The 23,012-nt window shown below is 41.7% G+C and overlaps 1 protein-coding gene and 1 long non-coding RNA gene across 3 annotated transcripts in view; one reads left to right on the top strand and one right to left on the bottom strand.

Moving 5' to 3' along the window:
* dock1 (dedicator of cytokinesis 1) overlaps positions 1-23,012 on the bottom strand; it is a 268,380-nt gene that overhangs the window by 239,851 nt on the left and 5,517 nt on the right. The window lies entirely within an intron of this gene.
* On the top strand, positions 16,836-18,289 carry LOC131363405 (uncharacterized). Its single transcript, XR_009206314.1, has 3 exons — positions 16,836-16,964; positions 17,224-17,716; positions 17,800-18,289. It is a non-coding gene; the product is annotated as an uncharacterized LOC131363405 (long non-coding RNA).

Here is a 23,012-nt window from a genome sequence, read left to right as displayed (position 1 = left end):
AGAAGAGATAATGAGGGATAGGAGATGAGATATAATGGTGCGAACGGGAGGTGGAGGTGGAGGATGGGGGTGTCTGAGGAAAGCAACACACCATCCTTCAAACACAGAGGGTCATGCTTATAATGAATGGAGACCGGACAGTTTTCTTAAGCTCAGGGCATTTAACGCCCACGCCAGTAACAGGACCGGGCCTGCGGAGACAACACACGTCAGCTAATGGTGTCTTCTCGCTGCCAGGACTTCCTGCAAATGAGCCGGAAAAGCCAATTTTCACCCGAATGCGAGGAAACCGTCTCTAAAATCCAGCAGACGATAACCATATCATAACAGTCTACACTTCTGTGACGTGTTTCTCAGTTAGAAAACTACAGAAACAAAAAAAGGGGTCATCTATATAAAAAGAAAAGGGTAATAATCCCTAAATATTTGTGCGTATTAAATGATGGCTTTAAAGCAGATTTAGTAAAGTAGCTAGACGAGCATGGGAAGCTCGAGCTGATTGGGGGGGTATCGCTTAGGACTCATCAGTAAGATCAAGATGAGACTAATTAACCTTGTGCGGTTTTTTATAATGTGAAAAGCTGCTCAAGCTGAGAGTGATGAGACAAAATGTTAATTCCTTACACAGCTGGGTTTTAAGTCTCTTCTTGATTAGCCATAACGTTCAAGCCTCTTCAATGTGTACATCTCAAACACACCCATGTCTCTCACACACACCCGGTCTCTCACACACACACACCACGTGTCGCACCCCCCCCCATGTTTCTCACTCACACACCCTACACCCTGTCTCACACCTCGTCTCCCACACGCAAATGACACCTTTTAAAAGTCTACTTAAACTTTTGAGTAGTCTCAAAAGTGAGGGGAAAACAAACGCTCCTATATACCAAAAACAAAACAGGAGTCAAAAATCAAGGCCATAACACCATCAGAATAACAATGAGGCACACACACACACACACACTCACACTCACGTCTGCCAAATGACACCCTCAATCTTTAAATCTGACAGACTGAATCTGTTCGCACTCCGTCATCATAAACAAAAGCAGCGAGCACACGCCACGGAACAGACACGATATACGAGAGTTTCGTTTCATCGAAAATTGAAAAATGTTCGCTCATGTTTTACGCGCTTATATACAGATAAGATGTCTTGACTTCCCTCAAGTTAGCATCCCATTGCCAAAGAAATGGAGAAGTGTTTGTGCCAAAAAAAAATGTGCTACTTTGCTGTGTGGCATTGAATGAGTGATTTGTTTAAAAGCAATCTAAATCAGCGTCAACTAAAGAATTAATTAAAAGCATGCGTGTCTCAATACTTGTTTACCAGACCATGCACAGGCATGTTGGCAGAAATTTTACAGATTTGGACCACAACACGCATTCAGACAAAGCCTTCATCGAGGCTCTTCGTGCATCGAACGAGAGAACAGCTATAACAGAAACTAATTATATACAGTATGTGTCTTCAGTGGCAGAAGTTTAAAAGAAAGATCCTGTGCTAACAATTTCGACCAATTCAAGTAGTTTTCACAAAAAAAAGTTCAAAAATGCAAACATTTTGGCCACATTACCTTTATTACTCACTCAGGATTGAGTAGAGCAGAGCAGAGTTGAATAAAGTAGAGTAGAGCAGAGCTAAGGAGAGTAGAACAGTTAAGTAGAGTTGAATAGAGTACAGCTGAAAAGAGCAGGGTAGAATAGAGTTGAAAATAGTAGAGTTGAGAAGAGTAGAGCAGAATAGAGTTGAGTAAAATAGAGCAGGGTTTAGAAGAGTAGAGTTGGATAGAGCAGAGTATAGTAGAGTAAAGGAGTAGAGTTGAATTGAGTACAACAGAGTAGAATAGAGTAAAACAGTACAGTAGAGTAGAATAGAGTACAGTAGAGTAGAATAGAGTAAAACAGTACAGTAGAGTAGAATAGAGTACAGTAGAGTAGAATAGAGTAAAACAGTAGAGTAGAGTAGAATAGAGTAGCAGTGGGGGGGGGCAGGTTTTATTAAATGCTCTGTGTGGCTGTAGTGATGATCTCATCAGATTATTTGTTCAGTTGTGTTTTTTTCCTTCTTGATGCTCCTCCTGAGATTTCCTCTCGAGATTTCCCCAGTGCACAGTTTGCCGTCTGCTTTGTCTGATTGAAATTATTAATCGTAAAAATACGTTCAGACCGCTGTTCTTTTCTGTTGTCGGTTCGTTAACGCGACAGATTAGACCGGGTTTACTGGATTCCACATGGGACCGGGAGCGGCTTCGGTATCAATGCGTCCGTAATTAAAGTATATTTCTTTCTGGTTTGGTTGTGATTTGAATTAATGGGGAGTAATTTGTTGTAATGTCACTCTTAGACAGGAAAAACGAAACAGTGAGAAATATTTACAGCACCAATCAGCAAAAACATGCATCAAACCAACAGCAGGGATTCCTGCTGTTCTAGCTACGGTAGGACTGAAGGGTAGAGGTGGAAGTGAACGACACTAGCAGACCAACAAGCAAAACATTATGATGAAAAGAAGGTAAAGATATAAAAGTGGAGGTTTGGTGACCCGAGTCCATCCTCCATCTCTTCTCGCTTCACTACTCCTCCGCTGACAGACGACCTTAAAAATACTGCTGACTGCAAGCTGATTCAATTTCTCGCGACTCACAGAACATTAATTAGTGACGGCATCAACGAGAACTGCTTAACATTGGGAGGCACTCTTTATTAAAAAATATTATATAATATAAAATTAAATTATTAAAAAAAATTTAAATAAAAAAAAAAAAAATCAAGGGCATTATCGGGGTGAAAAAACATGAATAGTTCTCGTTTACAATATCCTTTTATTATCTGTTTCTACAATATACAATAAAAAATAAATGACAATATTTTATTGTTTTTTTTTTCTTTTGGAACATTAAATATTTTTTTTAATATTATATTTACAAGAAAATGTATTAAAGCAAAACGTTGTGTGCACTATTTGCTTTCAACTGTGCTGCTACTATTTTTACCATTTCACTTTCTGAACCCGACGTAAATTAGAAAATCTTTTGTGACACGAAATGGCGCCGCGAGCAAGACGTCAGATTGGTGTAATCGTCTCAAATCAGAATTTAATCCCTGTTTATGGCTTGACATCAGATCGGCAATGGCGTCACCCAGCATCCAAAAAAACACAAAGCAAAACTCAGTACCTTTAAGAGTTTTACTGTTTACACCATAATTAACATTAATTTAATCATACAGACATGTTCGTTTACCTAAACATGGAGTTGTTACTGCTCAGACCTGACACAGCAATATATTTTATATAAACCTGTTCATCTGACATTTTAAAAGCTGCCCCAATGTCCACATTAGTATTCTGTAACACTGTTCCAATTTCCAGCTGATCAGCAGCGCTTAAAGGCACTTGTGACAAAGAATAAACCAGATATTAACCTACATGTCCTCTGCTTAGCCCAAGAAATATCTGTGAAATATCTGTGAAGCTGCACGAGCTGTGAACTGAAAGGTTCTAGAAACTCCGGCGCGAGTGGTGGTGTGGTGTGCAGCGTCTCTACACAATCCTGCTATTGTGAGCAATGAGAGGTGGTGCGTAGATGCTGGGGATGCCTCGGAATCATTCCCTGTGCATTAAACAGCAACAGATGAAGCTACTACAGGAAAGACAGATATCTATCTATCCATCCATCCAGAAAGACAGACCCTGGGATATCAATTTCTTTGACAATTTCAGTATATGCACAGAGGCTTTGTGTATTTTTAGATGTTGCCGTGCACAGTCTATTGTCTCTAAGCTGAAGCTGACGCTGTTGCTGACTGTACATCACTCACTCAACTCTTTTATTCACTCACACACTAGCCTTGTGTGTCTTCCTGTTACACAGACCGCTAACGTCATGCTGCTGCACTCATCAGGCTTCCACACACTCACAACTGTACGGTACAGCATGGTGTGTAACATTATACACACAAGTGCAGACACCTAAACAAACACGCAAACAAACACATGAACGTGCACAAACGCAAACAAAAAACACAGAAGCGCACACACGCAAAACACAGAAGCGCACACAAAGTGCACAATCATAGACACACAAGCACGTTCACACAAACACACACACACATAAGCCCACAGACACAAATATTCACAAGCATGCATACAGACACGCACATGCAAGCGCTGGCACACACAAAAACACACACGCAAACGCATGCAACCGCTTCCACTCAAAAACAAAATACTGTATACACAAACAGACGCACAAACGCACACAGAACCCTCCTCAGTGATGTCAGTGCTTGTCGGAGCCGCAGAGCCGTCATTAATCTTAGTCACGCGCTCTCATCGCTGACATTCTCAGCACTGCCCTGACATTTCTCAGCGCATCAGCAGTGGACCTTCTTAACTTCTTACTGCTAGTGATTGTTGTGTAAATCAGATGGAGGGGTCAGCATCAGGGATGCGTTTGTAAACGTCAGGGATGAACCTGAAATTTCAGGGATTAAATACTATGTCGGTTTTACCGAGAATCACTGGTCATCTTTGGCTGAAATCTAAATGTCATCAGAACGATCATGTCATGCAGGATGCAGAGATCTCAGATCTACAACACCATTATTTTACAAACTAAACCCTTAAACAGGGTCGTAATGGTTTCACGGCGGTCACAATGGACGGTGTGATCGGACTCTTAGCTCACTGCTGAGGGTTTTAAAACGCCAATTAAAATTGATTTCCGTCTTTTACCTTCTACCTGTTTCTTTATTTTAGTTTTTTAACCAGTCGCTGCGGTCACACCATGAAAAGCCCGGTCAACCTCTTCACAATATTTCTGTGTGCATAATGATTTACAGCAGCCCATTTTCTTTCATTCAGCTTCCTTGAACACATCCTCCCAAAAAAAAATAATTAATGAATTAAAAAAGCAAATAAAAAAAAATAATTAATAAATTAAAAAATTAAATTAAAAAAATGAATTAAAAAAAAAAATAAAAAAATAAGTTTTGACTCTTGAGGAAAAAAAGAGGACTAGGATAAGTATTTATTCATAGAAATGTACTTCCAAATAAAAAAATAAAAAATAAATAAAAAATGGATACACAGAAGAAAGGAAAAAGAGGACCATAAGAGCAGAGACTCTGAAATGCATACAAAATAAATGAATAGATTTTAGCTACAGTATGCCAAAAGCAATGAACTAAACCTCAACCCTTTTACTCCCTTAACCCCACACACTAGTGTTGTGAAAATGTTCTAGCTAGAACTATATATATTTGGATATGCAAACATTTCTAAATATTCCCTTTTTCATTTCCACTCTATTTAAATATTCAATAAACCATTATGCTATGATATTTTTAAGCCATGTTATTATATCCCATCAGGCAAGCCTTTCGCACTGGCAGTTTAGTCTGAAACAGAGCTGGCGACTTCCAGTGGGAGGAGCGACTATTGGCGAAAAGATGTGGGCGTGGCTAATGATTCAAGAAAACTGGGGGGGAAAAAAATGTGAAAATGGAGCGACTACCAATGTGCAGCGACTACTAATGGGAGTGAAGGCAGTATAGGGCATGTGATCTGTGACACACCTTCAGCTTCTCCTTCATCTCGCATACGATATGATTGCATACATACACTGCTGAATTTTACACACAGACATCAAACCTTTGCCCTGTATGTTTCATTTTAGCGGCAAGATGGAACGCTAATTGCGTCACCTGCCGATAAACGTTACTAAAATGGCAACCGGTACTTGGGATTTCGTAGCACATCAACTTGCAGCAATAAAGATGAAATGTCTGTATGTGAGAACGTACCCGTTTACACTTATTACTTTGCCGCTTCACTCTCCGTGCCCTGAAGCTAATCACCAGAGTGTGTGTAATCTAACTAACATTTCTAAGCATCGCACAGGTACACTCCACTCTGCGAGCTATCCTAACTCATTATGATTTATGCTCAGCAATATATTTACTCCCTTTTTCTCAGGTCAGGTGTATTACTTAATGGCCCATGAGCCTTCAGTGTAATCAGTTCTCCCGATTTTGACTGTACAAGCCTGCAGCAACATTACTGAGGGGAAAAAAACAGAGATTGAATTATGAAGGTCTTTACACACCGATTTATTTTGCAGAGATTACTCTTTTCTCTCAAGTTGACATCAGTAGTAAGTTGTTTTGTTTTTTAACTTTTCACTGTACATGAGCTGACGTTGCTTGATTTGGTGCAGTGGCTCTGAATATAGGCACGTCATACTTTATTTTTGAACGCACTTTAAATTTTTGTCATTAAAAACAAGTGTGTGTGTGTGTGTGTGTGTGTGTGTGTCCTATAGTAATCCAAGATGCCTGTTGAATTTTTCAGTGGAAAAGATCCATCTGTGTCTCGTGTGGTGCCAACAGCCATCCATGGGCAAGAGTCAAGAGAAAAATTGCCTTTGCCCATTTCCCATTTTAATCAGAGGAATATTACCCCATCAGGGGCATCTGTGAGTTCATGTACACTACCACTAAAGTGGGATCACTCAAAAATTGTACTGTTTTCCAAGGAAAAGAAAGGAAAGAAAATATAGCAAGAGAACAGGAAATGCAGAGTTAGAAATAATGATTTTGATGGAAATTTTGCCTTCATCACAAAAAAACACCTTTTGTAGCAATTACAGCCTGGACATTCTAGTGGTCAATTTTCCAAGATAATCTGATGAGATTTCACCCCATGCTTCCTGGAGCATCTCCCACAAGATGGATTGGCTGATGGAGTCTTCCTCTGTATCTGAAATCTGCAAATGATCCCAAACTTTTGAGCGGTAGTGTATGTGGAAGAGGGAAGGCTCCTCTCACCCTCAGCATGAGCAGCATTCGGTTTGTTTGGGCTCAGAGAACGACAGTTTTAACAGCCTTCCACACTGGAAGCTGAGGAAACCTGGATGGTATGGGAACTGATGGATCCAATTAACAGAGACCAAACTAAAAAGGGGGGGGGGGTATATCTTGGTCTGTAACTTTTACGTAAAATTCTAGTGCACTATATGCCTTATTTAACCTCTCAGAGCACGGTGTGTTGCTTTTTCTCATCAGGAATGTTTGTACTGCTGACATTTTTCAGTAAAAGAAAAGGACAAGACAGGGCTCAAGCCATGAAAGATCAACTATAAATGTTTTGCGCATCAATGCGGAATAAATTAAGAGGGAATATCACTGACATATCTAACGATGCACTCAAATGAAAGTGGTGAATGTTCAAGTGTGCCGTGTGTGAAGAGGGGCATAAGCATAAATCTAGCCATTGATGGCACAGTGTCAAAACTCAGTTTCAGAGAATACTTTGAACGTTATAGGTGTTTTGAATACAGATTTTATAATGTATTTCTGTAGTATGACTAGTTATTAGTTAATTTTTCTACTCTAAAGTACTTTTTAATGACATGAAATCAGACACTTGATGGTTTATTGGATAATTAAAGGATCTTCACTCCTTTATGGAAAAAATGCAGTACTGGCAAGGATAAAGCGTCTCAGTACTGGGAACATGTTGACAAACTTTTCGGCCAGGATTTCATCGTTCTGACAGGTTCAACAATGTGTTGTAGCTATTTTTACCCTCTATTTTCTCATTTTTGAGACTTCTTTCTTGGGATTGGTTACAAGAAGGAAATTAAAAGCTTATCTCTGGAGTCTTAATCTGGCGAATGTGTTGGTGGGCTCTATGTAGAACCTTAAACTGTTCCCATGAGTGCGATGAAGCCATACATTGTTTTTTTTTTGGCTCATTTCTTCAGCATAAAGACATTATGGGAATGTTACGGTGGGAATAAAGCATCTGGCACATCAACAGTCAGTCATCAACAGAATTACAAATACACTGTACTTCAGTGGCTTTGGACCTCAACAACGATACCAGCATCAGAAGAAGGGGATTATGGCAAGATTTTAATGGCTCAAAATTGGCAAGTTTTCCCTTGAGGTTTTATTTTCTATCTAAAAGATGACAATGCCAATCAATAGTTAATTTCCCCTAAACAAGTGCCTCTTCCTGTGTGTGTGTGTGTGTGTGTATATATATGTCACTGATGAAACAATAACAGTCTTCTCACGTGGGAGCCGCGAGTGTTCGAGCCGCTTGCTTAGCGCATGATGACTGGTAGAAAAATCTAAATCCTTTTCCCCGCAGAACTCTCTAATCCCCTCCACACAGACGCACAGCCATAATATTACTGTCATACAACCCAAACGCTTCCCCCTAATTCCCAGATTACAGAATTCAGAGCCGGAAATCTATTAAGGCATGCCAAACATCCCAATCCTCCAAAGGTGAACTGCATCAAAATAAACCTGTCAAGACCTCCGTTCGATCCTGACGTCCGACGTGCACTCACTCAACTCGGCGTTTAAAACTCGCACGGCCTGAACAATCCATAACTGATTCGACGATACTGTGATAATCTATTACTCAGTCATGCTGTGTGTGTCTGAGTGAGAGAGAGAGAGAGAGAGACAGAGCATCAACTCCCTCTAAGGACTTCAGTGAATAAGCACAACACTGCTTATATGATTCATCAACGACGCAAAAAAAGGAAGCCCTTAGAAAAGGTTTTTCTCAAAAGCTAAGGATATACATGTGCCACTTTATTAGGCACACCTTCCCCTTTTTCTGGGTTACTTTGTTCTACAATAACTGACTGCAGCTCTTTTCTTGCCCGGCATAATGCATCAAACCCCATTATCGCCTCCATCAACCAAAAAAAAAAGAAGACCGAACATGATTAAGAGTTAAAAATCCAGCCGTCTCAGCTCAGGCTCAGCAAACGATTAACGTTACTGTTATTTCAGACAGCGTACGGACGGATAACAGGATAATAATAGGATAATAATGGAACGTATTGAATCACGCTGGATTTGCTTTCTCTGGTGAAGTAAAAGCAGTTTTGTGTCATTCATGGACGAGTCAGCTCTTTCAGCTAAATCGCTGATGTGAAAAGACGCTTCGGTGACGGGCAAAAAAAAAAACGAATGAGCTTCGCTTATCTTTTAGTGAAAATCTATATAAATGTTTTCATGAGCCAACCTAAAAAACACTGCTAGATTTTTCTGTAATGCAAATTGTAATTTACACAAATGCTGTTAAATGTCGATAAATCCCAATGGCCTGCGAATTTGCACTCATCACTGCGACAGTGCAGATTTACGTTTAGTGAAACCGACAAAATATAGATAATAAGATAATAAGAAAATCGCATAGGCATGGCCTGTGCTAATCCTCCTTTAACACCAGCCCATACACTGCAGCACGTCAAACCCTGTATTCCCCCTTTCATAGGCGATTGTTTTGTCATAATAAAGGCTAGCATTATAGGTCATAATTTATGGAATTGTTGTTTGTTAATAGGAAATATTTTGTGCGAGTGTGCTTGACTTCACTTAGCTGTACCTTGATTCATGAGGGCCAAAGTCTGAAAGGAACAGAAGAGTCGATAACATTCACACGTGTTCATTAGTGAGGGAGGGAGGAAGAGAGGGATGAGTAACTGAGTGGTGAGTTTCACACACACACACACACACACACACACACACACACACACACACACAGTACATGCCATTTGTTCATCTGAAGGTGTCATATTAATGGCACCTCCGTGTGTATGAACACGTCATCCTGGAAGTGTGTGCTTTGATAAAGTCAGGATAATAACATTTTCCATACAAATAACAGGAAGTACACTACAGCTCTTAGAATCATACCACACACTCACACCAGTCCAACCTCATCGTCCCTTGAACAGCACCATCGTGCACTACCAAGCCGATATTACTAATGCCAGAATCATTTCCTCCTGTTTCAAAGAAAAAGCTTAGCCGAAAGGGAAGAGAGCCTGAAACTGCGCACAGTTCAAAGTGCAAACTCAGGGTCAGGATCAAGATCCTAATCGTCCTGGCACGAGCGTTCTTTCCGACTGCAAAAAAAAAAAAAAAAAAGTGAAACCTAAGGCTGAATCAGGACACCGAGACAGAAAATCTGGACGAGGAGTTGGTGTGAACGGGGGTGTAAGCGACCGAGACACAGGGACAGCTTTGAGATGAGCGAACAAAGCTCACCTTCAGCAGCAACAGAGATGTGGGCCAGCGAAAAGAGGAAGCGGCTCAGCGTGGAAGCCACAGCCATCGGCTGTAAAACCCTGCACGTAAACTTCCACCTTTCTCATGTTTCAGTTTGCCCAAGATCGGTCATGTTAATCTTCACACAAGATTAAAGTCTACTGAGCCTAATCCTATTAAAAAATGACACAATTTGGTCCGTCTGCGCTTTGAAAACAGCAAGCTGGACGGTGTGTCTATGATGCAAGATGAGCAAAAGCGGAGGCTCGTTCTCGGTCAGCGACTACACAAAGGCATTGTGTTCACACCAGAAAAGATGACCTTGGGATAATTAGTGTGTTTGTTGCAATATCCTTCCTGGCGGTCCAAATAGTCAGGAAGGACACGGAGCTCTCTTAAAACATTAGTGGAAAGACAATCGCACAGTCTCGGACGTCACCCCTGTGGTGAGCAGTGCAGTGTAAATCTAGTTAAGTGCAAAAGTATGTATACCCTCAGGACAAAAATCGGCTTATTGCTGCAAGACATTTTATGTGTTTTAGGTTTCAAAAATGTTCCTTTGGCATCCTTTAGCAAGTTACCAGTCATATAATCAGTGTGTAGACCAAGTTCCTGTGAAGCATCTCTCTCAGATAACATGCTACTTCCCAAAAATGTTATAACAGTATCATTTTATCTGGGTGCGGAACAAAAACAGGCAAGTGTGAGAGCTGGTGAGCGAGGTGGTCTTGGTATAAGTTTCCAGGAAACTCTAGCGCAGAGAGAAAGCAGTTCAACTCTTGAGCAACCTGACTGCATGAAGTGAACCTACAAGCTGTGTATTTTAGGATGTGGGCCTTTTTTTTTGGTAAATGCGAATAGCTAATCTGAGCGGTAAGGTGAAAACAAGAGCAACAAGAGTTTTTTTTTTACAATGCAGTAAAACTTCTCTTCTTTTACGCTCTGAAAAATATCTAAGTAACAAACCTGACAGAAAACATTTGAAACTAGTTAATGATATCATTTCCTAATCATTCACTTAGTGCCAGTGCCTTCGACATGTTTGGGCTATTCACTGGGACATTTACATGCATTACCTACTGGGGTTTCGCAATTTTTCAGAAATGACCACAGATCTTCTGCAGAATTATCCAGAGCTGCTTGATTGACATGCCTCGAAGATGAGAACAATCTTGATAGAAAGTAATTACAAGTGTCTTCACTGGTAGGAGTTTAAAGGGAAAATCCTGTGCTTGCAGTTTTACAAAGTTAAGTTCAAGCTACACTGAGCATTTTCTAGCCACAACAATCAATAAATTAACTGATTAACTCTGGAAAACCTTCGAGAAACTGATTTAATAAAAGGTTTGTTCTTCCATCTCTGTATTTCTAACCAATAAAAGCGCTTTATAAGGAGGTTTTCTGATCAGCTATGATCACTTAAAAGAATAGGTTTGAACTGTAGTTCATTCTTTCTGCTGAATCTGCCTCCCAAACCCGTGGGGGGATGCTAACATTAGCACTCAAATCTATCGTGCTGCAGCGTGTCTCTCTTAAGGAATTTTAACATGTTCCTGATGTCCACCAGCTTCCATGAACATGATGTCCATAAGATTTGCAGGCTGAAGAATACCGGGCTATGGCGAGGAAGTAAAAGAGTGCGCTAAGCATTGTGGGGCTTTGTGCTAATAAAGAAGACCATTAGCTTTAGCGCTTTCTTCTTTTTTTTTTTCCCCCAGTTGTACAGACAGGGAAATGAACAGGCTCACACTTGGACTGCTTTAATTGCAGCTCTGCTCCATCACCACCTTTTATTTAGATACTTGAGATTAAGGGGAAGCCATTTTTAACGAAAGAAAATCGGCAAGCGAGATAGAAGCAACACAACTTTTACTGAAAAGACCGCAAGCTTCATTTCCCCAAAGAACAGTGAAAGTACACCGAAGCCGAGACCCACACGCATAACGAACACGTGAACACCACGGTTTCATACGTTAATCAGAAGAAACAAATGAGGGACCAGTAGAAACAGCAGAAGCAGAGTCAGTCACACAAGTATATGCAAAAATAATACGAAAACATTTTCTCTTAACAGGAAAAAAAAAAAAAAAAAAAAAGATTTTTCACATCGGCTGCACTTCACCTCCAAATGACATCGACTTTCTCAACTCACTTCCTAGCAAATATATTAGCCGTCACAAGGAAACAAATATTCCAACAAACACATCGTCTACAACATCTGATACTCCACGTCTGTTTCAAGAGCAACAGCTTTGTGTGAGAAACAGAAAACACATTCGCTCACAATAACATTCTTAATTGATAAAAGGAGTTTTATCGCTAAAAGAAAGCCTCGGGCCGTCCGGCGTGATCAAATTAAACCTGTTACTCTCCATCTTGAAGTCTCCATCTTTTGTGTTGTTTGTTTTGAACACGCCAAAAAACGGACCAACGCTGTGATGAAGCTTGACACTTTTTTCCGAAGCGTCCTCTGCTTTAGGTTTAACGAAGCCGAGCTTTCTGGAGGGTTAATGAGATTAGCTGTGTTGAAAGTTTTCCACCTGGTGAAATGCTGGCAGTGAGGAGATTACAAACTGCAATTCTGTAGTCAATGTCACCGTTTCCTTCACACACAGCAGGACGCATTTCTCCAGCCCCGTTTGATTGACGGGACCGTGATCGTCGGCTGTTTTTAAACATTCAGCTGATTAGCGGCTGGTACATCGGTGCGTCCGCAATATGGTGATGTCTACAGTCATTGATAAGTATTCCAATTCAATAACCAGTATAAAAATGTACTTAGAGTCAAGTCCGAACGAATTTCAAATGGTCACGCAATTCGTTCAAATATTGAAGCGAGACAAAACCCATTCTCCTCAACAGCAGCCCTATTCCATCCAGTGTAATGCACTTTGTTCAAAATCAACTTGCTAAAGTGAACAAACATTTCAGTGTGAACACACTAGAGTAAACTCGGTAAAAACAGAGCACTAAATTTAAAACGTTGTAAACCTACCTGACTGATAACACTAACTGACAGACTGATTGATAAGATGGCTACATATTTCTGTATTAGTATTGCTGAGTACTAAAAAGTACTGGAGGGGAAAGAAAAAAGAAAAGAAAAAAAAAATTCATAAAGCCTCTCTAATTACAGCAATCAGAAACCATCTTCCCATATGAATCATGTTCGAGTCAGTGTGAAAATACAAAAAGAAGAAAGAAGAAGAAGAAGAAGAAGAAAAAAAAAAGAAGCAGCAGCCATGCCCTATTCTTTCCTCTCATTTAACAACCCGGGTCTCACAGGAGCGGCGTATTCCAAGTGAACAACACTCACAAGGCAGCACTCGAGTTCTCCATCAAAGGGGATTTGAATGCATTCGTCACACTGTGGGGAGAAAGGCAAGAAAACAATGCGCACTCCCCAAGGCTCTGGATCACATTTCACACGAGCGCATTGTGAGACGCCGACAACAAGCCCCTGTATAAACTGCTACAACTCTTTTCATGTGCCGGGTTGTTGCTACATCACATCGCATCACATCACAGCATTAACACTGAGGGCTGGGCAAAGCAATACGCTTTACGTATTAACACCAACACGCCCTTTTCTAAATTCTGCCAAGATCTAAATCCATCAGTCTATGACGAGTCATTTATTTTGACAGAAAAAACATCATGAGATGCAAACACCCGTGACTCTATGCATCACTATTCCCTTTCACCAAGATCTAAAGACTCAGACATTACATTACAATAATCCCCTGCATGGATTTAGTTTATTATTATTATTATTAGTAATCGTTCAATACATTTAGACTGGAAAACACCAGTTTTTTCATCTCTTATTACTCTTCTAGCAAGTCAGGGACATCTTCAGTAACCGCTTTATCCTGGTCAGGATTGCTCCAGATCTGTAGTCTATGCCCAAAATGCTGAGAATGAGCCAGAGAGTACAGAGTCACTCACATCTAGGGGCAATCTAGCATAGCCAGTAAACGTTGTAGAAACCCTAACGGACACAGGGAAAACATACGAAACATATGGTAACTCGAAATCAGGACAGAGTGAGGGATTGTGAGGCTGTAGAGGCAGCAACGTTGGGACAAGGATCTGCTAAACCACTAAAAGTGTAAGACTTGAAAATGTTATTTAAAAATCCTTTTTAAGATTCTTATTCATAAAGTAATGCTCTGGCTAGGTAAAGACGAGGTGTATTAAAGGTATTAAATAAATAAATAAATAAAATGTAATTTATTAAATATATTAAATGTAATACATTTATATAAATTTATTAATATTATATTTAATATTAATATTTTATTTTATTAATTTATTAATATTTTTTCTTTTCCCCCTCCTTCCCAAATAGAGAAACAGGACTACCTCCAGTCCTGCCATTTGGGATACAGTAACAGAATCATTATAACAATCAAGACTATTATTTTTATCCAAAGTCTCAGGGCCAGAAATATCTGATTATCGTATATATAACAGTAACAGCAAGACAGATTTTTTTTTTTTTTTTTTAAGAAGGACCAACCAGCCCAAGACCTGATAAAGCTTAATGCGGTCACTTCGGACTGGTTTGATATAAGACTCTGGTCAGCAGGGAGTTTCATTACATGCAACATCATAAATCAGAAGTTCCAAATAATTCTTTAGTCCGGATAAACTCAATCCTTCACTCTTTCCTGCTCCACACTCCTGCCATGTGTGATTCTGCTAATCAATTAATTATCAAGGTGATATTAAGCTGAGCAGGAAAAAAAATACCAAAAGTCTGTGTCAATAATTATCGTTTGAGGAGCACACTGTCAGCATCACGTTTTATTAAGATGTGAAAACGGAATGGAAATGAAAGAAGAAGCGAATCAAACGGCTGATTTTACTGGAGCAGGGCGTGGAGCCTGAGCGGAGAGATGAAGCAGGGACGTCCTCACAAAGTGTGTGTGTGTGTGAGAATAACTCTGCACTCTGACCAGGAATCCCAGATGTTCAGCTCTTAACAGCTTCAGGCAAGCAGCTGCAACGCCAACAGAAAAACGCACAGCAAGGAACATGAAAAGGCAAAGCGTGCCTTTCACCACAGAGAGGTGGAGGAGAGAGAGTTTCTCTTCCCACCCTCCAGCTCAAACCTTAAAAACAGAGGTTTAGTAATAGACAAAAAGCCTCTAGATGTGGGAAAGAACAGCAGAGAAGTGAGTACGTATTTACTGGCATAAAAGCGGCCGCTGGGAGGGATTGAGGACGTGACCAAAAATAAAGTGATGTTCTTGTGTAGCTTAACCAAAACGGGCAGCACATGCCACCTTGCCAGGGTTACACACAGAAGGAAATAAAGTTGCAGAAATGACTCAGCTTTATGTACGCACACACACACACACACAACTGTACAGAGAAGGGTACTGCATACATGTTTCTCTCCCTCCCTCTCTCTTGCAGACACACACGCGCGAAGGCAGACAGACACACACACGCGCGCGCAGGCAGGCAGACACGCGCGCAGGCAGGCAGACAGACACACAGGCAGGCAGGCAGACAGACAGACAGGCAGGCAGGCAGACACGCAGACAGGCAGACACACACAGGCAGGCAGGCAGACAGACAGGCAGACACGCAGACAGACAGGCAGACACGCAGACAGACAGGCAGACACACACAGGCAGGCAGGCAGGCAGACAGACAGGCAGACACACACAGGCAGGCAGACACACACAGGCAGGCAGGCAGGCAGGCAGACAGACAGGCAGACACACACAGGCAGGCAGGCAGGCAGGCAGACAGACAGGCAGACACACACAGGCAGGCAGGCAGGCAGACAGACAGGCAGACACACACAGGCAGGCAGGCAGGCAGACAGACAGGCAGACACACACAGGCAGGCAGGCAGGCAGACAGACAGGCAGACACACACAGGCAGGCAGACAGACAGGCAGACACACACAGGCAGGCAGGCAGACACACACAGGCAGGCAGGCAGACACACACAGGCAGGCAGGCAGACACACACACGCAGGCAGGCAGGCAGACACACACACGCAGGCAGGCAGGCAGACACACACACGCAGGCAGGCAGGCAGGCAGACACACACACGCAGGCAGGCAGGCAGGCAGACACACACACGCAGGCAGGCAGGCAGACACACACACGCAGGCAGGCAGGCAGACACACACACGCAGGCAGGCAGGCAGACACACACACGCAGGCAGGCAGGCAGACACACACACGCAGGCAGGCAGGCAGACACACACACGCAGGCAGGCAGGCAGACACACACACGCAGGCAGGCAGGCAGACACACACACGCAGGCAGGCAGGCAGACACACACACGCAGGCAGGCAGGCAGACACACACACGCAGGCAGGCAGGCAGACACACACACGCAGGCAGGCAGGCAGACACACACGCAGGCAGGCAGGCAGACACACACACGCAGGCAGGCAGGCAGACACACACACGCAGGCAGGCAGGCAGACACACACACGCAGGCAGGCAGACACACACACGCAGGCAGGCAGACACACACACGCAGGCAGGCAGACACACACACGCAGGCAGGCAGACACACACGCAGGCAGGCAGACACACACACGCAGGCAGGCAGACACACACACGCAGGCAGGCAGACACACACACGCAGGCAGGCAGACACACACACGCAGGCAGGCAGACACACACACGCAGGCAGGCAGACACACACACGCAGGCAGGCAGACACACACACGCAGGCAGGCAGACACACACGCAGGCAGGCAGACACACACACGCAGGCAGGCAGGCAGACACACACAGGCACACAACTGTACAGTTCAGGCTACTGGATACATGTGTGTGTGTCTCATACACAGACAAATATACAGCTCAAGCTATGGCATCTCTCACACACACGCTTTAGTAAGTGTAACTACTATGAATCTGTAGAGGATTCGAAAATCAACACTATTTAAACCTCCTCAGCTTTGAGAAGCATATATACATGAGCGCTGATGCGTGCCGTGTGTTTGCACACACCCTCATTAACTCCCATGACTGCTGGAGTGTCAACAACATTTGCATTTAAATCTAATGAATGATGGTTTTTTCGGATGCAAACAATTTTGGCAGGAATTTGAATCAGTATCAAATCTGTTCAGCTGGATTTTTTTCATTTCAGAGATGCATTATGAGGATTTTCACTGGAATTCAAAACGCAGATACATCTACCAGAGACACCTACCAGGGACATCAGCATCTACCAGAGGCACCTACCAGGAACATCTACATGTACCAGAGACATCTACATCTACCAGTGACCTCTACCTCTACCAGAGACACCTACCAGGAACATCTACATCTACCAGAGATACCTACCAGGAACATCTACATCTACCAGAGATACCTACCAGGAACATCTACATCTACCAGGGACATCTACCAGAGACACCTACCTCTACCAGAGACACCTACCAGGGACATCTACACCTACCAGTGACCTCTACCAGAGACACCTATGTGAATGTGCTCACTCAGTCAAATGACATTAATTTTGTTTTTAACAGTGAACCACTCACTTGCTAAAGGCTTTACCAGATAAAGGCTGTTCCAATCACCTGTGGCTCCACCCGAAGTTAGGACATGCAAGTGAAGCTATGTTTCACATCCTTGAGGTAAAAGCATTTGAGAATAAATGAGAAACTTCATATTACTTAATCCATATTACTTACTGTTTTTTCCTCTGTGTTTATATCAGTCTAAAGAAGATCCAAACACCTTTCTTCAGACGAGACCACTCTTCAGCCCCGTCATCATTGTCTGCGAAACCAATTGCTTACTGGCTACTGGAACCATGCCTGTGGTAACCTTCCCGAAAGAGGACATCTATGCTAGCGTGATGTATCTCGTGGCATGTTATTGTGCCTTTCACCTCACATATCCTAATTAGCACTGTTTAGATTGGTTATCTTGCCATAGATCTTAATTTTCGTTTATTTCCCCACTGATGGCCACTATGTTGGTTATGCTACATTCTGAATGTTAATTTGTGGGTTTGTTTTAATGTTTTCTGGCATCTGAAACTACTGAGAGCCTATAGAACCAGGCAAGATATTATAAAACTGTACAGGTGATGTACAAAGCCATGGCCTTGTGTTGTTTTGTTGCATTCTTTGTTTTACTCATATGCAGCTCCTGGAGTTCATAATAAAGAGGTGACAAAAAATGCATTGAAATGTATTTCTTTATTTATTTCTCTTTTTTATAAGCACAAAATTCTGATTTTATTTAAAAATTCTAGGGTATAAAGCTTTGTTTCAAGATAGTTGTAAACCATTTAATGATAATTTAAGTATATTTTTCTACAAATTGAAAAAAGAATTCTTAAAACTTTTCTTAGTATTTAGATATATGTACTTGTTTTTAGTCTAGCTTTACTGGTTTTAAGATACAATTCCTACATATATAGCCTTATTTAAAGACAATGACACTAGCATTTGCTAAATTTAAGTACTTTTCCTATATATTGAGAAAATAATTCTTAAATCTTTTCTTTGAATGAAGAAAATTTACTTGTTTTTAGTCTGGCTGCACTAGTTTTAAGACATCTGTGGGTTCTATGAGACTAGGTATATTTACTTGTTTTAAAAATCTTGGCAAGTGAAATTTTCCTGTTCTGTTGGCAGATAATTTTGCTTATTTTAAGTCAAATTTACCCCATTTTATTAATTTTTTTTCTTGTTTTTGAGAGCTGACTTTTTGCAGTGTGTACAGACAGCATTGTTTTCGAGAGCTACCTGCAGGTAGCTGATGAGTTGCTTTTATCAGAAAAACAGAAACAATGATGAATTATTAACCCGGCTGTTCAAATCGCTGGTTTCTGTTTAACTTGCAGAGAACATGCTGTGCTCTTAGCTACCAAATAGAACCCAGATTCTTTCTGTTCAGCTAGCGTGGAACAAATGATAAAGTAATTGGAAATGTAGACGAGCCATCATTCAGGAACATCTACCAGAGCCATGGGAACAGTTACAAAAATCCACTAGGAACATCTATAAAAATCTACTAGGAACTTATACTAGTAATGTTTAAGAACACCTACCAGGGACATCTACCAGGGACACCTACATCCACCAGAGACACCTCCCAGAGACACCTACCAGGGACATCAACATCTACCAGGGGCACCTACCCAGGACCCCAACATCTACCAGAGTCATCTATCAGAGACATCTACCTCTACTAGAGACATCTACCAAGGACATCTACATTTACCAGAGGGCGTCTTTCAGGGACAGGGACGTCTACATCTACCAGAGACATTTACATCTCCCCGGGACATCTACATGGGACAATGACACCTACCAGGGACGTCAACATCTACCAAGGGCACCAACATCTACCAGAGTCATCTATCAGAGACATCTACCTCTACTAGAGACATCTACCAAGGACATCTACATTTACCAGAGGGCGTCTTTCAGGGACAGGGACGTCTACATCTACCAGAGACCTTTACAACTCCCTGGGACATCTACATGGGACAATGACACCTACCAGGGACGTCAACATCTACCAAGGGCACCTACCCAGGACACCAACATCTACCAGAGTCATCTATCAGAGACATCTACCTCTACTGGAGACATCTACCAAGGACATCTACATTTACCAGAGACATCTAAATCTACCAGAGGGCATCTTTCAGGGACAGGGACATCTACATCTACCAGACACATCTACCAGTAACAGCTACGAACATCTACTGGGAACATCCATAAAAATCCCTTGGGAACATTTAAAAACTTATACTAGGAATGTTAAACATCTACCAGAGACGTCTCAAAACATCTTAGAAGCTCTACTAAGAAAACACTAGCACCAACACCATGCTTTGCTACAAAATGGAGGAAATCTACTTAAATAATAATAAAAAAGGGTCAAAGAACCGAGTCAGAACTGTGATCTTTAATTCGTAAATCTTGTCGTCATGCACTGAAGGTGTGTTTGTGTACATTTTGTAACTCAGTTATGCATTGCACAGTATGTCTTAATGCTCTGGGAGTCACAGCATGAGTATCAGCTCCTAACAACCTGATGTATTCTGGGGGAAAAAAATACAAAAAATTAAATTATAACACTGTCCAAAAAAAATAAAAAATAAAAAATTCTTTTCGGCAGATCCGAAGTGGTTTAAACCTCAATGAAAACAAATACAAGCTTTGAGAGAGTCTATGCGGCTGTATAGTTTTAGGGCTTGCGACCTTATCTTAGAGTGTTGGAGATAAGCGCTTCACCCACTAAACCACCTCTGTCCTTATTTCACGCTGGTTTAAAACGTTAAACTACTTTCAGATGAAATTGCACACAGGCTGCATATTGCACCTCCACACAGAAGACCTGGAGGGATTTTAAGCTTTGCTAGTCGCGCCTTTCTTAATGAGGGCTTCCTGAAATACCTGAGCTCTGTCTCACATGCTGTAACAGGCCTGCTGGGAAGGCACACGCTACTTCTCCTGCCTTGTTCCTCTTAAACCGGCGGCTCTTTTCAGCAGTCCTGGGGGAGCCGTTTGACGTCCGGCGGAGTGTTTCTCTGCCCTAACACACCTGATTACGCTGAACACTGGGACAACATTACACGTTTCAGCTCTGTGACCCCGACAAGACTTTTACCTTCTTTACATTCCAGCTCTTTACTCTCTAACATCTAAAGGAAAAGCACACAGGTTACTGCAGAAAGCGTAAGCCAAGGTGTTATTTATGAGATAAGAATAAAAAAAAACCTGGACAACATGGAATGTCTCGACACTTACAAGGATATAAAAATGCCCCATTACTATAAAAGCATATGTTTTTAACATTATATATACTTAAACAACATATTTTCACAGTTACATATTGATAAGAACGAAAAATAACCCCGTGCAACGTAGCTATAAATAACATACGCCAGACTCTTAAAGCAAAAACTTGCTAAGAACTACTAGCGCTAGTAAATTATAATGGCTTTTATAAGAAAAGTAATTAAATTCCTGATATACTACTGAAGTCGCAAGAGCCTACAAAACAGGACGCTGAGAAAACTCCGATAATTATTAACCTCCAGTCTATAAAGCTTTATGTCTCTTGCTCACTGCAGCTACACTGATGTTATATAGATGGATGATGTAACAGTTTGAAGGTCCACGACAGATCAAGCAGGACTGTTTAAGTTATGTAGGATGGAGCTTTAACCAAAGTTACAGGACACCTTTAAACACAGGATGGTGTCGTATCCTAGTAAGGATGATCTGAAACCATTTACGGCTTTGGGCAGACGCCTTGATCGAGGACGACGTACAAAAGTGCTTTGAAGTCTCAATCCATGAATACATCAATACTGGTTGGCTAGGCCACAGACTAAGGATACCATGAGGCTAAAAACTATGTTGGGAGTGAAGAGCATACAAAATCTTTTCTTGGTAAACAAGCAGGAAAAAATAAGCTCTAGTTTTTCAGGAAGAAGGAGGTCGTTTGAAGATCCCACCTTAAGGTAACCCAAGGAAAATTGTCCATTTCCTCTCACACGGCTAATCTGACACTAGTGTCCTTTCCAACTTCGTGTATTGCTATCCACACAGGTCACTCAGGTGCTTGTTCAGTCCCTTGTCATTAAGAAACTGGACTGCTGTCTACCTCTGAGCACCATTCATCCTCCAACTGCAGCTGTGTGACTTGTTTTCAACCTTCTCTCCCTCTCCACCCCTTAGCTCGAGCTTCCTCCACTGGCTTCCTGTAGCTGCCTTCATCAGATATAAAACACTGATGCTTGCCTTACAAAGCCACAAACAGAGCAGCAGCAATCTAGCTTAAAGCACTTATCACACTCTGTACTGCAAGCATGCTCCCTCTGATCCTCCAGCACTGCTCGACTTATCCCACCATCTCTCACGGTACAAGGAAGACCTGCTTCAAGACTTCTCTGATGGCGAGGGAACAAACTTGCTCTAGATGTCCAAAGAGCTGAGTCTTTAAACAACATCTAAAACGCCTTCTTCCGAGAAAAAAATAAATAAATAAAAAAAATAAAAAAAACTTTACTAAGAACTTCACTATTTTAGACTGATAGTAACCTCAGCATACGAATGTCCTTCCTTAAGAATTTTCGCAAGAAATTTGCTTCGGCATACAAAGCATTTTTGGCTAAAGTTGCGAGCACGCCCGGGAATCGTTCAAAACTTGTTTGCGTCAGTGGAAAGCCAAACGAAGCGAATTTTTTGACGATTTTTTTTTTTTTTCCAGTCAGAGAAAGCTGTTTCAAGAGTCAACCCACGATACCATTGGCATGCATTCGAAAGCTATGTGATTTTTCACACATTTTTCAGACGTGGGCGGTCTGTTCTATTTTTAGCCCAAGCTTGGTGGCACGACTTCCTGTGACATGGAATGCTTGGCTTGGGTCAGTTCTTTGTAAGCAGCCATACAAGTTTACATACGCTTCGTATTGGTAATATTGGTCATATGTTTGGGCGGCTGGAACGGATTATCTGCATTCACATTATTTCTTATGGGAAAATTCGTTTTGCAATACAAATTTTCGCCCCAAGAACTCGCCTCCAGAACTTCATATGCTGGGGTTCCACTTTATTCTTAGCCTCAATATCAGGATTTGAAGCACTTCTGTAAGTCTCTCTGAATGAGGATGCCAAATGCCTTAAATGTAAAGGAGAAGAGTTACACAGTTAGTATACATCAGTGTACACGGTATTTCATCAAAAAGTCCATATCTAAATGAGCGACTAAGACGACTGAATGGTGATGAGTGTTACCTCTTAATGTTTAACCGTTAATGATGGCTATAATTCGATAACAAATCAAAGTTTTATCTCGCAGCGGTGCTTCACGTAGCCGCTTGTACGACCGCCTCCCGCTCCAGGTGAGATCTTTGATGTGACGAGTGGAGAGTGAAGCACACTTCCCCGTCTACTCCTA

The sequence above is a fragment of the Hemibagrus wyckioides genome, linkage group LG13 (assembly GCF_019097595.1).
Source record: "Hemibagrus wyckioides isolate EC202008001 linkage group LG13, SWU_Hwy_1.0, whole genome shotgun sequence".
Classification (NCBI taxonomy): Eukaryota; Metazoa; Chordata; class Actinopteri; order Siluriformes; family Bagridae; genus Hemibagrus; species Hemibagrus wyckioides.
This window is presented reverse-complemented; position numbering and strand designations above follow the sequence as displayed.